Raw genomic sequence first — 11650 nt, forward strand, 5'->3', positions numbered from 1 at the left:
GATTGAAGAGTTCGTTCATTTATAAATTATTCTATTCTGCTGTATGACTATCAACAATTTAAAATTAAGCGATTCTTCTCAAATGATTTTCCGTCTATTAAGTGTTGTAGTATATTAGAAATCGTTTATAAGTATGCTACCAAAAAATAGAGAGAAAAAAAACATTAAATTAAATTTCATGCGTCGGAAGCAGTTTTCTGGATTTACCTTTAATAGGAACGGTCAAAGCTCAAGATGAAAAGCTATGTAACCAAAAAGGACCTAAATGATAGCCAAATGCATCTAAGATCAACTTCGCATGGGAACATCCACTCTGTGTTTTTGGTAGATGTATTTCTATTAGTATCCATCTGATGAGTTACGCCTTTTTCAACTGATTTGCTATAGTTCGTTCTTATGTTGTACTGTTACACCACTGTCCCAGGTGTGGGGAGGGTTGGGATCCGCCAACATGTCTAACCTGTATGTGCCTGTCCTAAGTCAGGAGTTTGTAATTCAGTGGTTGTCGTTGGTTGATGTGTTACATATTTTTTTTTTCATTTTTTGTACATAAATTAGACTGTTTGTTTTCTCGTTTTAATTCTATTACATTTGTCTTTTCGTGGCCTTGTATAGCTGACTATGCGTTAGGGGCTTAGCTCGTTGAAGGCCGTACGGTGTTAATTTCTGTTTCGTTTGGTCTCTTGTTGTGAGTTGTCTTATTTGCAATCACACTAAATCTCCTTTTTATATATAAAATACTTATTTTAATCGTTATGCTTTGTATCAATATAATGCTATTATTTCTTATTTTGGAATAAATTACGATAATATTAATTAATTAACTGTATGAGTGTAATACGATTTTTTACAAAGCTAACACACTAAGAAAGATAACTCTATGTTATATAAAATGATAACAAGTGATGATGACTACAAATGAACCAACTATTATTCAACTCTAAATGTGAATGGTTCAGGGCGTCAGATAAATATCAGATTACGGATGCTCCGAGCTTTTAGTTTTTCTGAGACGAAATATAGCATTTGTTTCGCCAGTTTCCTAAACCCTTTAAATATAACATCCCGATACACTCTATCGTTCATCCAGTGTTTTTTCTATGTCTGTAGCAGATGCGATTTCTTCATCAGAACATCAGAAATGATATATGTTCTTAAATTTATAATTTACACCTAAAATTGAAAAGATACTAGTATAAATGTAACTTTAATGTATTTAATTGACAAAGCATGTTTCTAATCGCAAGTTCACTGCCGTCTTCTGTACATTTTATAATATTAAGTATATGTTTTGTTTGTTTCCTAATATTCTTTGTTCTGTTAAAGGTGGTTTTGTGATTTCTGCAATACTTTCCTTACTTATCCTTAATATACCAACACTGAATTCTTATAAGTGTTATCATTTGAGTATCATTTTTGTCAAGTTGTCAAACGTTAAAAAAAATAATTGTGTAAATCTGGTTTTTCTTTCACTAATGTATTAATCAAATAAACAAAATATATAACATACTTATATGCATATTATTTATACGTGTTTCAGACCGTATGAGAATATGGAACATATGCATGTGATCATGACCATATGCGTATGCTTATTCTGTCAACATAATACTATTTAAGCAATAAGTTAAATTAACGGGTTTATACTTACTTGGCTGTGAAATACTAGTGGTTAGACTTCAACCCTCTCTTGGACAATATAATGGAATTTGATGCAACTGTCAAACAAGTGAGAGTTTTAGCGCTATAAAACCAGGTTAAATCCACTATTTTCTACATAAGAAAACGCCTGTACCAAGTGAGGAATATGACAGTTGCTGTCCATTTCTTTGATGTGTTTGTGCATTTGATTTTGCCATTTGATTGGGGACTTTCAGTTTTGAATTTTCCGGAGTATTTTTGTGATCTAACTTTTCTGTACGTAAAAACTGTAATTCTTAATCACATTTTCTGTTGTGTTTCATGTCTTTTTAATTCCAACGATCTTGACCGATTGCTCGATTAATGAAATAATTATCCAACTTCGATTTGTGAATGCATGTGTTTTATTTTATGCATTTGAAGAAAAAGAACATACTACCGGTTTATCAATAAGCAGTGTTCTTTCTACAAAGTCGTCGGTTTCGTCTGACTGCCTCTAGGGAACGCCTGTCCTTAATCTCAAACGGAACGTTCGTTTCCAAAGTAATTGCTAGAAATATACAATGGGCTGAGATTTCAAATGGCATTAGCTGTCAAATTTATATTTACCGATTTAACTCAAATTCTCATATTTGATTTACCGATATATAATACTAAAACGTGTATCAAAATTATACTAAATGTCTAAAACAGACAATCTACAAGGCATTGGTTTGATAATTTTTATCATCGTTCTATGTGAAGTTTTGTCTAGACAGTGTTTCTTGACCGATTTTGGTTAAATTGAACCATACTGGTTGTTTAAAGCGAATTATTAGTTTACTTTTTTGCTTTCTTTAATGATTTAAAATATTTTAATTCTTTTGGTAAATCTCGTAGCGAGTGCCTCTTTATCGTCACCTCTCCAAAAAGATGAACTTGCTTCGTATTTAAACATAACGCCTAACGATGGCACATTTCCATCACAGGTCCAAATGTTTGACCGAAAATAGTTTATCAATATTTCTAACACCAGGAAACTAATACAGTTCAAATCATTCTTTTAAAGTATTCCTGATGAAGGTCAGTCTAGACAGGCGCTTCGACGCATGAAATTTATATCATGTTGTTTCAATTTTATATAAAGTTTTTGTTATTTTTGGTATTGTTTCTTAGGTTGACAGTAGCTTCTCAGAAAAGGTTTCCAACCTATAAAATTGGTACATATTTTCTATGAATAATTTGACTATTTATTTTGTCTGTTTTGTGCAATGAACATTGGTTTGTGCAAATGTTAAATCCCCTGGGTGTGATGATTTATACTCATATTTCATTTTGACGGTATTGATGAGTTTTCTTCTAAGTTTACATGATAACAAAAGAACGTCTTGGCATCTTTGCTAAACATACAACTGTTTGTGCTCCAAAGCAGATAGTAACTGACGGTTTGATAGTTGTTGAACTTAGACATAGTTGTTTTAAGTTTTTAATGACACATTTCCCTTTTTGTATTTTCTTTAATCTGTATAACAGTATTATTTTATCAATGACTATATAAGTACAACATTACTTCCGTTAGTTAATGAACCACTTCAGTATCATTTAAGTTACTGATAATCATTATCCTGTTATATAGCCATCATGTATGATATACTGAAAACATTAGGGACAGATTTGGATCCCAAAAGTCCGATATTGTTGATGATTGTCATGTACATGTTATTTATTGTCGGATTAAATTTTGTTCGCACTTCCCACTCAGGTGAGTTCAACCTTTAATATATCTTTTTAGAAGTGTTTTCATTTTATTATATTAATATGACAATATCGATGGAATATTTGTTCGAAATTCAGAAGTTTTATAAACTGCACCACTTTTGATTTTAGTGAAATAATCACAACACTTTCGGATGGGAGTGGTATGTATTCGACGAGATTCCGTTTCATTTTCCAGTAGTCAATACTATCAGTTAATGCTCCTTAAAGTGACTATCCTAATTATACCAGCACTGCCGGCTTTGTACTTTTATTTTTGGATCTTTAAGTTTTCTCTTCTTTCTGCAATACAAATTGTTTGACTTTAAAACTAAAAAAAAATACTACTGCGCCCTTTTAGAAATTATTTTGCCTTGGTATTAGACATTTTAAAAGATTGATGAAGGATAAAACAACAATGTATGGGATTCGCTGTGTCTATTCTTCCTTGGGCGTCGTTGTTTGGAAATAAGCATATGCATATATCGATTCATCACAACAATTCTAGTATTGTGAATGTTTTATATAAACAACATTGAGTATGTACTCTGAATTTCCACCTGACCATTGTGGGTATGAGAATGAATTGGGTTGTTGATGAAAAAATAGTATTATTCCCACACAACTGGCACATAGAAAATCCAGGTATTTGTCTTGTCTTGTAACTGCTCTCACTAGTAAATTATTGCTACTTTTATAAAATTTAAATCCATGTTCGACAAGTTCAAAAATGAGAGCTTATCCTCTTTTTTGTAGGAGTTATGCATCTTTGAAATATATATTATTTGTAAAAATGCATTTATCATTATAATTATGAAAAAGTTTTAAAAACATTGTGGAGTTATTGCCCTTGTGAAGTTTAATATGAAATTTTATATCAGTTTTCCATTCATGAAAACAAATGTGTAAATTTGTGTAGTGGACAATGTCAGAAGTTAGCATTTCAAAGAATAATATACCATTATACAATTCAGCAAAATTATTCTAACCATACTATTTGATTTGATAGCTTTTAATTTGCATGATAGGTATCATAACTTTATTGCATATTTTCAAAACTCAGAAATCGATGTAAGATACTAAAATTCGGAGAATATATTCACCCAAAAAAATACAACAATTCATTGTTCTTAATTTTTGGTCGATCTTTTAATATTTCTGAACGATGACACGTATTCGACGGGTTCTGTTCGATATAAATTGACACAGAGAATAATGACCTATAATTCGGATTATATTGTAAATGTCCGCTGCATATATTTACAAAAGTGTATCAACTTAGCGAAAATTAGCTTTACAATAGGAAAGTGATTATAAATAAAAGGCAATGTTTATAAAAATTTGAATATAGATAGTTGAGTTCATAAATGATCAAGATGGGTTATATTGTTATACTGGGATATTTCCTTGCTATTGTTGCGTTCTTGTTGTTAGAAATAGTTGGATGCATATTAAGACCATTTATCAGAGTGTTTAATCTGTGTAAGTAGTTCTGTGTTAATTACATAGATAAGCAGTACTTTTGTTGTATATTTTGCACTGTGTTAATTACATAGATAAACAGTACTTTTGTTGTATATTTTGCACTCACTATCTTATGCTCATGTACAGCTTTGGATTAAATTACAGCAAAAGACAATGCTTTAATTTCGTTGGTATGTTATAATTCCATTTTAAAAGAATCAAAACACAAGGGTATAGGTGACAAATGTCTATAACATCTCTATTTTTGTTGCTGTCTACTTGGCAAAAGATATCAGAGAACAAGCTAGCAAAATACGTATGCTTAATCTAAGTAGATTCTGATTTTATTTTGCATAGAGAACCAGAAATTCAAAATACGGCTAGGTAATTTATGCCTGGGATAAGATAATCCTTAGTATTTTGAATAATTTATACTTTTGCAAACTTGATCATATAATTGATATTCATAGCAAAACACGTATGCTTTATCTAACAAGATTCTGATTTTTGTTTACAGTGATTCCAATAGTAACCAAGAATGATGTTAATAATGATAATTTTGAGGAACTTAGATAATCTCAAATCATAGTGCCATCCAGGATAAGATTTTTGGAGATGATAGACCTAAAATGCCAGACTGAAAGACCGCCATTTCGTAGTGGAACATAGAGCTGGTAATGACGCCCGTAATGACATATCTATTTTGATTGAAGAACAACATCAAGGGTAGAATACACGATTATGTTTTCACTTGTATGAAGCAATTTCTAAAGAACCAAAATTATTATAAAAAAAATGGCGACGAACGAGTCAAGCACGACGAAAGAAAAGAAGATACATAACTCTATCAAAATATTTGTCATATTTTCTATTATTATGTAGAATAATTAATGGAAGATAATTAGAATAAATGCATATTTTTATGGAATGTGTTTGTCTAATCATATATCTGATAAATTTTTAAACATTAATGACACAGCAGTTCCTTTGAAATAAATTAGTTACATATTAATTTCGACATGTAATGTTCTCTTGTTATCATTTGCCTTTCTGAAACGTTGTATATATTTTTAATTACTATGGGTTCATGGCTAATAAATTTCTTTTTTTTTTAATAAATTTGCATCGTTTTCAATAAGGTTAGACCTTTGATGGTTTGTTGTCTCATTGGCACATATTTTTATCTTAATTATATGTGCATGAATGAGTAGGAAATATTTGAAATTTAATCACAGTTTTAAAAATTTAATTTCTGTATCTAAATTATATAAACTATTGACTGGATATCAAACAACGGCAAGAAAATTATCAGTAAATCCAAGGAACAGCAGTTATATTTTCGTTATTCGACTTGATTGTTACATGAAGACATTCGACGATGAAATAAACAGCTAACTTAAAAAAAACACAGGGATGTTCTTCCCTACTTCAAATCAGACGTCACCAAATAATGACGTCGCATTTGATCGAGATATCGGTTTGAATGTACTTTTCAGATTTGCATAAAAACACGAATGAATATATGAATTCAAAAACCTATTAAAACTCTTTAAATATAACAGATACTCCTCATTTGTGTAGATAAAACTATAATTTTACAACGTTTTTTCGTCAAACTCATTCTATCGAAATTGTCATATGTTAACTGAAATGAACAAATACTTTTGCTTGTCAATTTTTGTTTGTTTGTGAAAAGAGTCTTAAGACGTTAAAAAAGTGGCAATGTACTTTTAAACTATTTGTATCTATGCAAAATATGTTAAGCGTCAATCTATGATGTTTATTGTCAATCAATTAAGTGCATTAGTATTTGATTTTTTATCACCATAGTGTCGAATGGTGCATTGTAGTGCTAAATGTTAAGATATTATCAAATTACACAGAAGGAAGAAATTTGAAATAAATTAAAGGAGATGAATTACTCTGAAAATTATACAAAATGATACTTTGTACTTACTCATTTGAATTAATTGTAGATTGTAGTTTTAACTGAATATTTCGACATAATTGATATCAAAATATTTATATTTTTTTTCTTGTCATTTTCATTGCATAAATATATAATATAAATGAATAAATATAAAAATATCTATATCATACAACTATTTACATTTTTTTTTATTTCAAGAAAACAAACTTACGCTTCAAGTTAACTAACTAATACAACGTGAAAATACAAATTGCAAGATAATATAAAATAAGCCGAATGTCCGAACTGTTAAAAAACGCAGTTGATTTCAGCAATACTATTGGTGTTGCATTAATAAGCAATGTAATGATATTTGTACATACTGTTTGTTTCAGTGTTGTCAACTACAGCAAGTGAACTCTTTTTTGGGAACATAAAAGCGATCTTCATTCCTATTGGAACCAACTGTGTCTTCTTCTTGCCGACAGATTCCCTTCAACGCACGAGACCGGTTTCAAGCAAGGCTCCTTTGGAAGAAAGATAAGAAGCTTGCATTATACGTAACTCCACTATCCGCTTTATAGGTCATGTTCTCTCACTAAATGATTCAAAGTTTGGTGTTTATGAGGAACGCATCTATTCCAATTTATCGAATCAAAGATATATCATACAACAGAGACGGTAAGGTATTCCTTATCTCTTGACTGACATCTAAAAATTGAATATCGGCTGAAACTGGGCTGAAACACAAATCTTTCCGAGAAAACATGTGATTTCAGCATCGCAATTGTGGTTCTTTCCATTTCTATGTAGCTACATTCCAGCAGCGCCTTCATACGGAATATATATCTTCCAGTTGATATGATAATCCAGTGCTTGTATTTCCGTTCATGATTTTATTAATAAAGATTAGCTGCTCACATAGAAGCTATTAAAGCAAGAGTTCCAAGTGGTGAAGTTGAAATTGTCCTTTCTTAAATTTAACGGCCACGATCACGAGATGGTTGACCCTTATGGAATATTTGACTTTCCCTAAGTTTTAGTTTGTTACCCCGATTTTGTTTTTTGTTTATAGATTTATGAGTTTTTAACAGCGGTATACTACTGTTGCCTTTATTCATGGATGACAACAGATATGTTTTAAATTTCGTAATCACAATCAAGGCCTCTATTTCTCGAATGTGAGCTACCGAAATAGATATGTCACCGGATTTGCACTTCCATAAGCCGTACGAAGTATGCCACATATACTTACTCTTCTTGAGCACCTACGAACAGCTCCGGATTTGAGTCGGGTTCATTTTGCTTTAGTTTTCTTTGTTGTGTTTTGTATTCTGTTGTTATCTTTTTTATTGCATGACACTGTCTCGATATTACCTGCATATATGATACACATTTCCGACTCATTCCGTATTCCAGATTTTGCAGCTGCTACTCAGTCTGTATAAAATAGATACCAAGACCTTGGTGACAAATATTCCTTACCAACTATACAAATAATACGCGATGGGTATAGAAATTAAATCATGTGTACTGACATTGTTTTAATCATCTTAACTAAGTGGTAGCATGTTATCTTTTTTAATTTGTTCTAGCATATTTTCAAACTTTACCATTTAGTCGATTTTGTTTTTTTGGTGTGACTCGAATTCTAAACACTCTGCCATTGTTTTATTGTATTATGGACTTTATTTAATTCTTGTCTTTCATTGTTGCTTCTGTATTGTGCCTGTAGAGTGTCTATATGCCATTCTTCTTTTCTTCATTGAAATAGTTATTTGATTTATTGTTATTAGTTGGATAAAACCCACCAAATTGTCCCATATTCAGGAAATTTCGTTTTTTACGCTATCAAATGATTAATCAAATGATGTATTGTGATTCCTTTTTTTGGAACCTAATTAAGATTATAACGCAATATTGATTGTTGTACTCCAATTTTTAACATGTATTGCCTATTATATCTGTTTGTTTTGTTCACAAGTTGTTGTCAATGTTATGCAATTTTATGCGACTGTCATACAAGTGAGAGGTTTAGCTGGTTACACAACAAGGTTTAATCCATTTTTTTCTACTAAAGAAAATACCTGTACCAAGGTAGGAATATGTCAGTTGTTGTCCATTCGTTTGATGTGTTTGCGGTTTTGATTATGCTATTTGATAAGGGAATTTCCATTCTTAATTTCCTCGGAGTTCAGTATTTTTGTGATTTTACTGTTTTCAATTGTCCTAGAAATAAAGAATAATGAAATATGTGGTATTATTTTTCGTCTACGCATATTATCCTGCATTCCGATCGCACGTTAGATCAGTAATTCACATGTAATTCTCCTATCATGTAAAACAACGGGGATAAAAAAAGGATACTCGGAACTTTATAGATTTGGTGGTGTGTCTGGTCCGATTTTCCTGTATTTACCGCAAACAGGGACATTCAACAAACATTTTGGTATTTAATGCGGATGACAAAGATTCCTTATAACCTTTACTTTATGTGTCGGTATATCTATTTATATTGTGAGTATATATATGTATCCAGTATCATTAACGGTACCTTAGATACTGACAAAATTAATTTGCTATCTAAAGACTTTAATAGATAACGCCGCGATTCAATAGGTTTAAAGTTCTACTTAAATACTTAACTTCTTCAAATTAACTTTCGTATATTTGTATGGGTGTAATCTTAATTGCACAAATTAGTTTCGTTGGGATAAATTTAGTTTTTCAAATTATTTATACAAACGTTTATCACATTAAAGTGTTCACGATTATTTTACACTAGTATGATACCTCCCAAGGTTTCCCCCCATAAGTCGTACAAGTGGTTCATGTCATCTTGAATAAACAAAAATTAAAATCTAATTTGATATTTTGATGAATATAACTATGTTATCTAGGAGTCATGCTGTTGAGATTTTTCTGCTGTTTTCATTTTATAGCAAAACTAGTGTAAATGAATCAGTGGCTATGGTTTTTAGTTTGCTTCTAGTAAAAATCATTGCCCCAGTCACAAACCTTAAACAAACGATTTAATGTTTTAATCTGAGTGCTAATGGTTAATTTAATAGATCATTGTTGCTTGTTCATCATTCTATGTCTAAGCGGTGTTCTATTGCATTGCATGTAAATTATCTCATTTAAGAATTGTTTATAGAATTATGTAAAAATACATACGTGTAATTTAACATTATTTTAAAATTTGAATAATCAGTAATACCTTGATATTTTTTATAACTTGTTTTATGTTCGGATACTTGAAACGTTGCATTTTTATGATATTGGCTCGATTCAAACGAAGGGATCATTCAAAATGAGCTATAGAAAATAGAACATTTGATCGGAATAATCACAAGTAAAGGATAACAACTAATGTTTTTCCTATTATGCATTGCTTTTATTTTATTTTAACTCGTTGAATCAGTATAAAAAAATATCCCACATACCTTTCAGACGTATGAACAGGTCAGAGACATTTGAAACCTTGTCAGAACCATAATTAAATGGTAGTTTCCTGTATGGAAAGCTAATAGAGTTCGGGATTTATTTCATACACCAGAAAAATGCAACTCGAGTTGTCTTGCTTTAAGAGTGATACGAGTTAATTTATCCATCTCATTAATACAACTGAGAACGCCAATTTTACTGCCAAATATACACATTTACCATTTTTGTTTTATGTTGGACTTCGTTATTGTTTCAATTCAATGTATAAATTCTGTTGTTCCGTTGTTTTCCTCTTATAGCTGCTGGGTATCCCATGGTTTTAATTTTTGACCACGATTTTTGTTTTTAATCGATTTATAACCTTTGAACAGCGGTATACAACAGTTGTTTTTATTTAGACAATTAATGTCGTTTCAGTGATTCTCGAGATCGAAATATTTTAAAATACAAACATAATACAAACAAAACAAAATACCTGAACAAACCAATCGCCCTTGAGTATAACCAAGTCAAAGTTCTCAATATATTGAAAGCCGCAAGTATATATTTTTTTATAACTTTTTAATACCACATTACTTCATAAATAAGTCTGTAGCATTTTTACATCATTCGCATGGCCTTGATAACATCTCTACAAAGGGTTACGGTCAATTCTCCTCCTCTAAATAAACTTGGAAGTAGTGGAACTGAATTGTAACCTTGGGCTAAGCAAAGATGCGTTACCTGCCATAGCCTCTTGTCTAGCTTTCAAAAAGAGTTTTACGTCCTTTCGTTTTTGTTAAGAATTTTTGTCGACTTCTCTAAGTATCGCATGTCGGTTAACTATTGCTGCCTATACATATGATACGACTAAAACGTTCAACTGCTGTAGTTTTATCAGAATATCAATCTCTACGTGACTGCATCTGCTTGATAACTGTTCATATATATTCCGACTCGTCGTGGTAAACATATTCAACAGTAGTAAACCACTGTTCAAAGTTCATAAACTGATTAAGAGAAATCTAATCAAGGTTAGTAACTAAGACCGAGAGAAACACATCACCTATACGAGTAAAAAAACGGAACACCATAAACACTAAACTGCAACAAAAACAAATACGAATATACATAAAAACGGACTATTTGATAACAACTGTCATATTCCATACTTAGAACAGAACATTTTCGGAAAACAATGGTGGTTTGAACCTGGTTTTATAGCAAACCTCCAGCTTATATTTTGAGATGAAAAAAAACAATATCGATAAAATGACTTATAACCTCAACTTGTAGAAAAACACCTCGCAACAAAATGTGTTAGTTTATGTGTCGAAATGCTAAGTCCATAAACTACAAATACAATTTTGTAAACGCAAATAGATTCTGTCGATGAATTGTTCACTCAGACTTGTGCCATAAATAACATCCCTTTTTAGTAAATCACTTTGGATATTTGATAAGAGTATTAGGTAT

The 11650-nt window shown here is 31.0% G+C and overlaps 1 long non-coding RNA gene across 1 annotated transcript; it reads left to right on the forward strand.

Annotated features, from left to right (window-relative positions):
- Positions 1-3142: 3142 nt before the first annotated feature.
- Positions 3143-5767, forward strand: LOC143052213 (uncharacterized). Its single transcript, XR_012971038.1, has 2 exons — positions 3143-3382; positions 5357-5767. It is a non-coding gene; the product is annotated as an uncharacterized LOC143052213 (long non-coding RNA).
- Positions 5768-11650: the final 5883 nt, after the last annotated feature.

The sequence above is a fragment of the Mytilus galloprovincialis genome, chromosome 1 (genome assembly GCF_965363235.1).
Source record: "Mytilus galloprovincialis chromosome 1, xbMytGall1.hap1.1, whole genome shotgun sequence".
In the NCBI taxonomy this organism is placed as follows: Eukaryota; Metazoa; Mollusca; class Bivalvia; order Mytilida; family Mytilidae; genus Mytilus; species Mytilus galloprovincialis.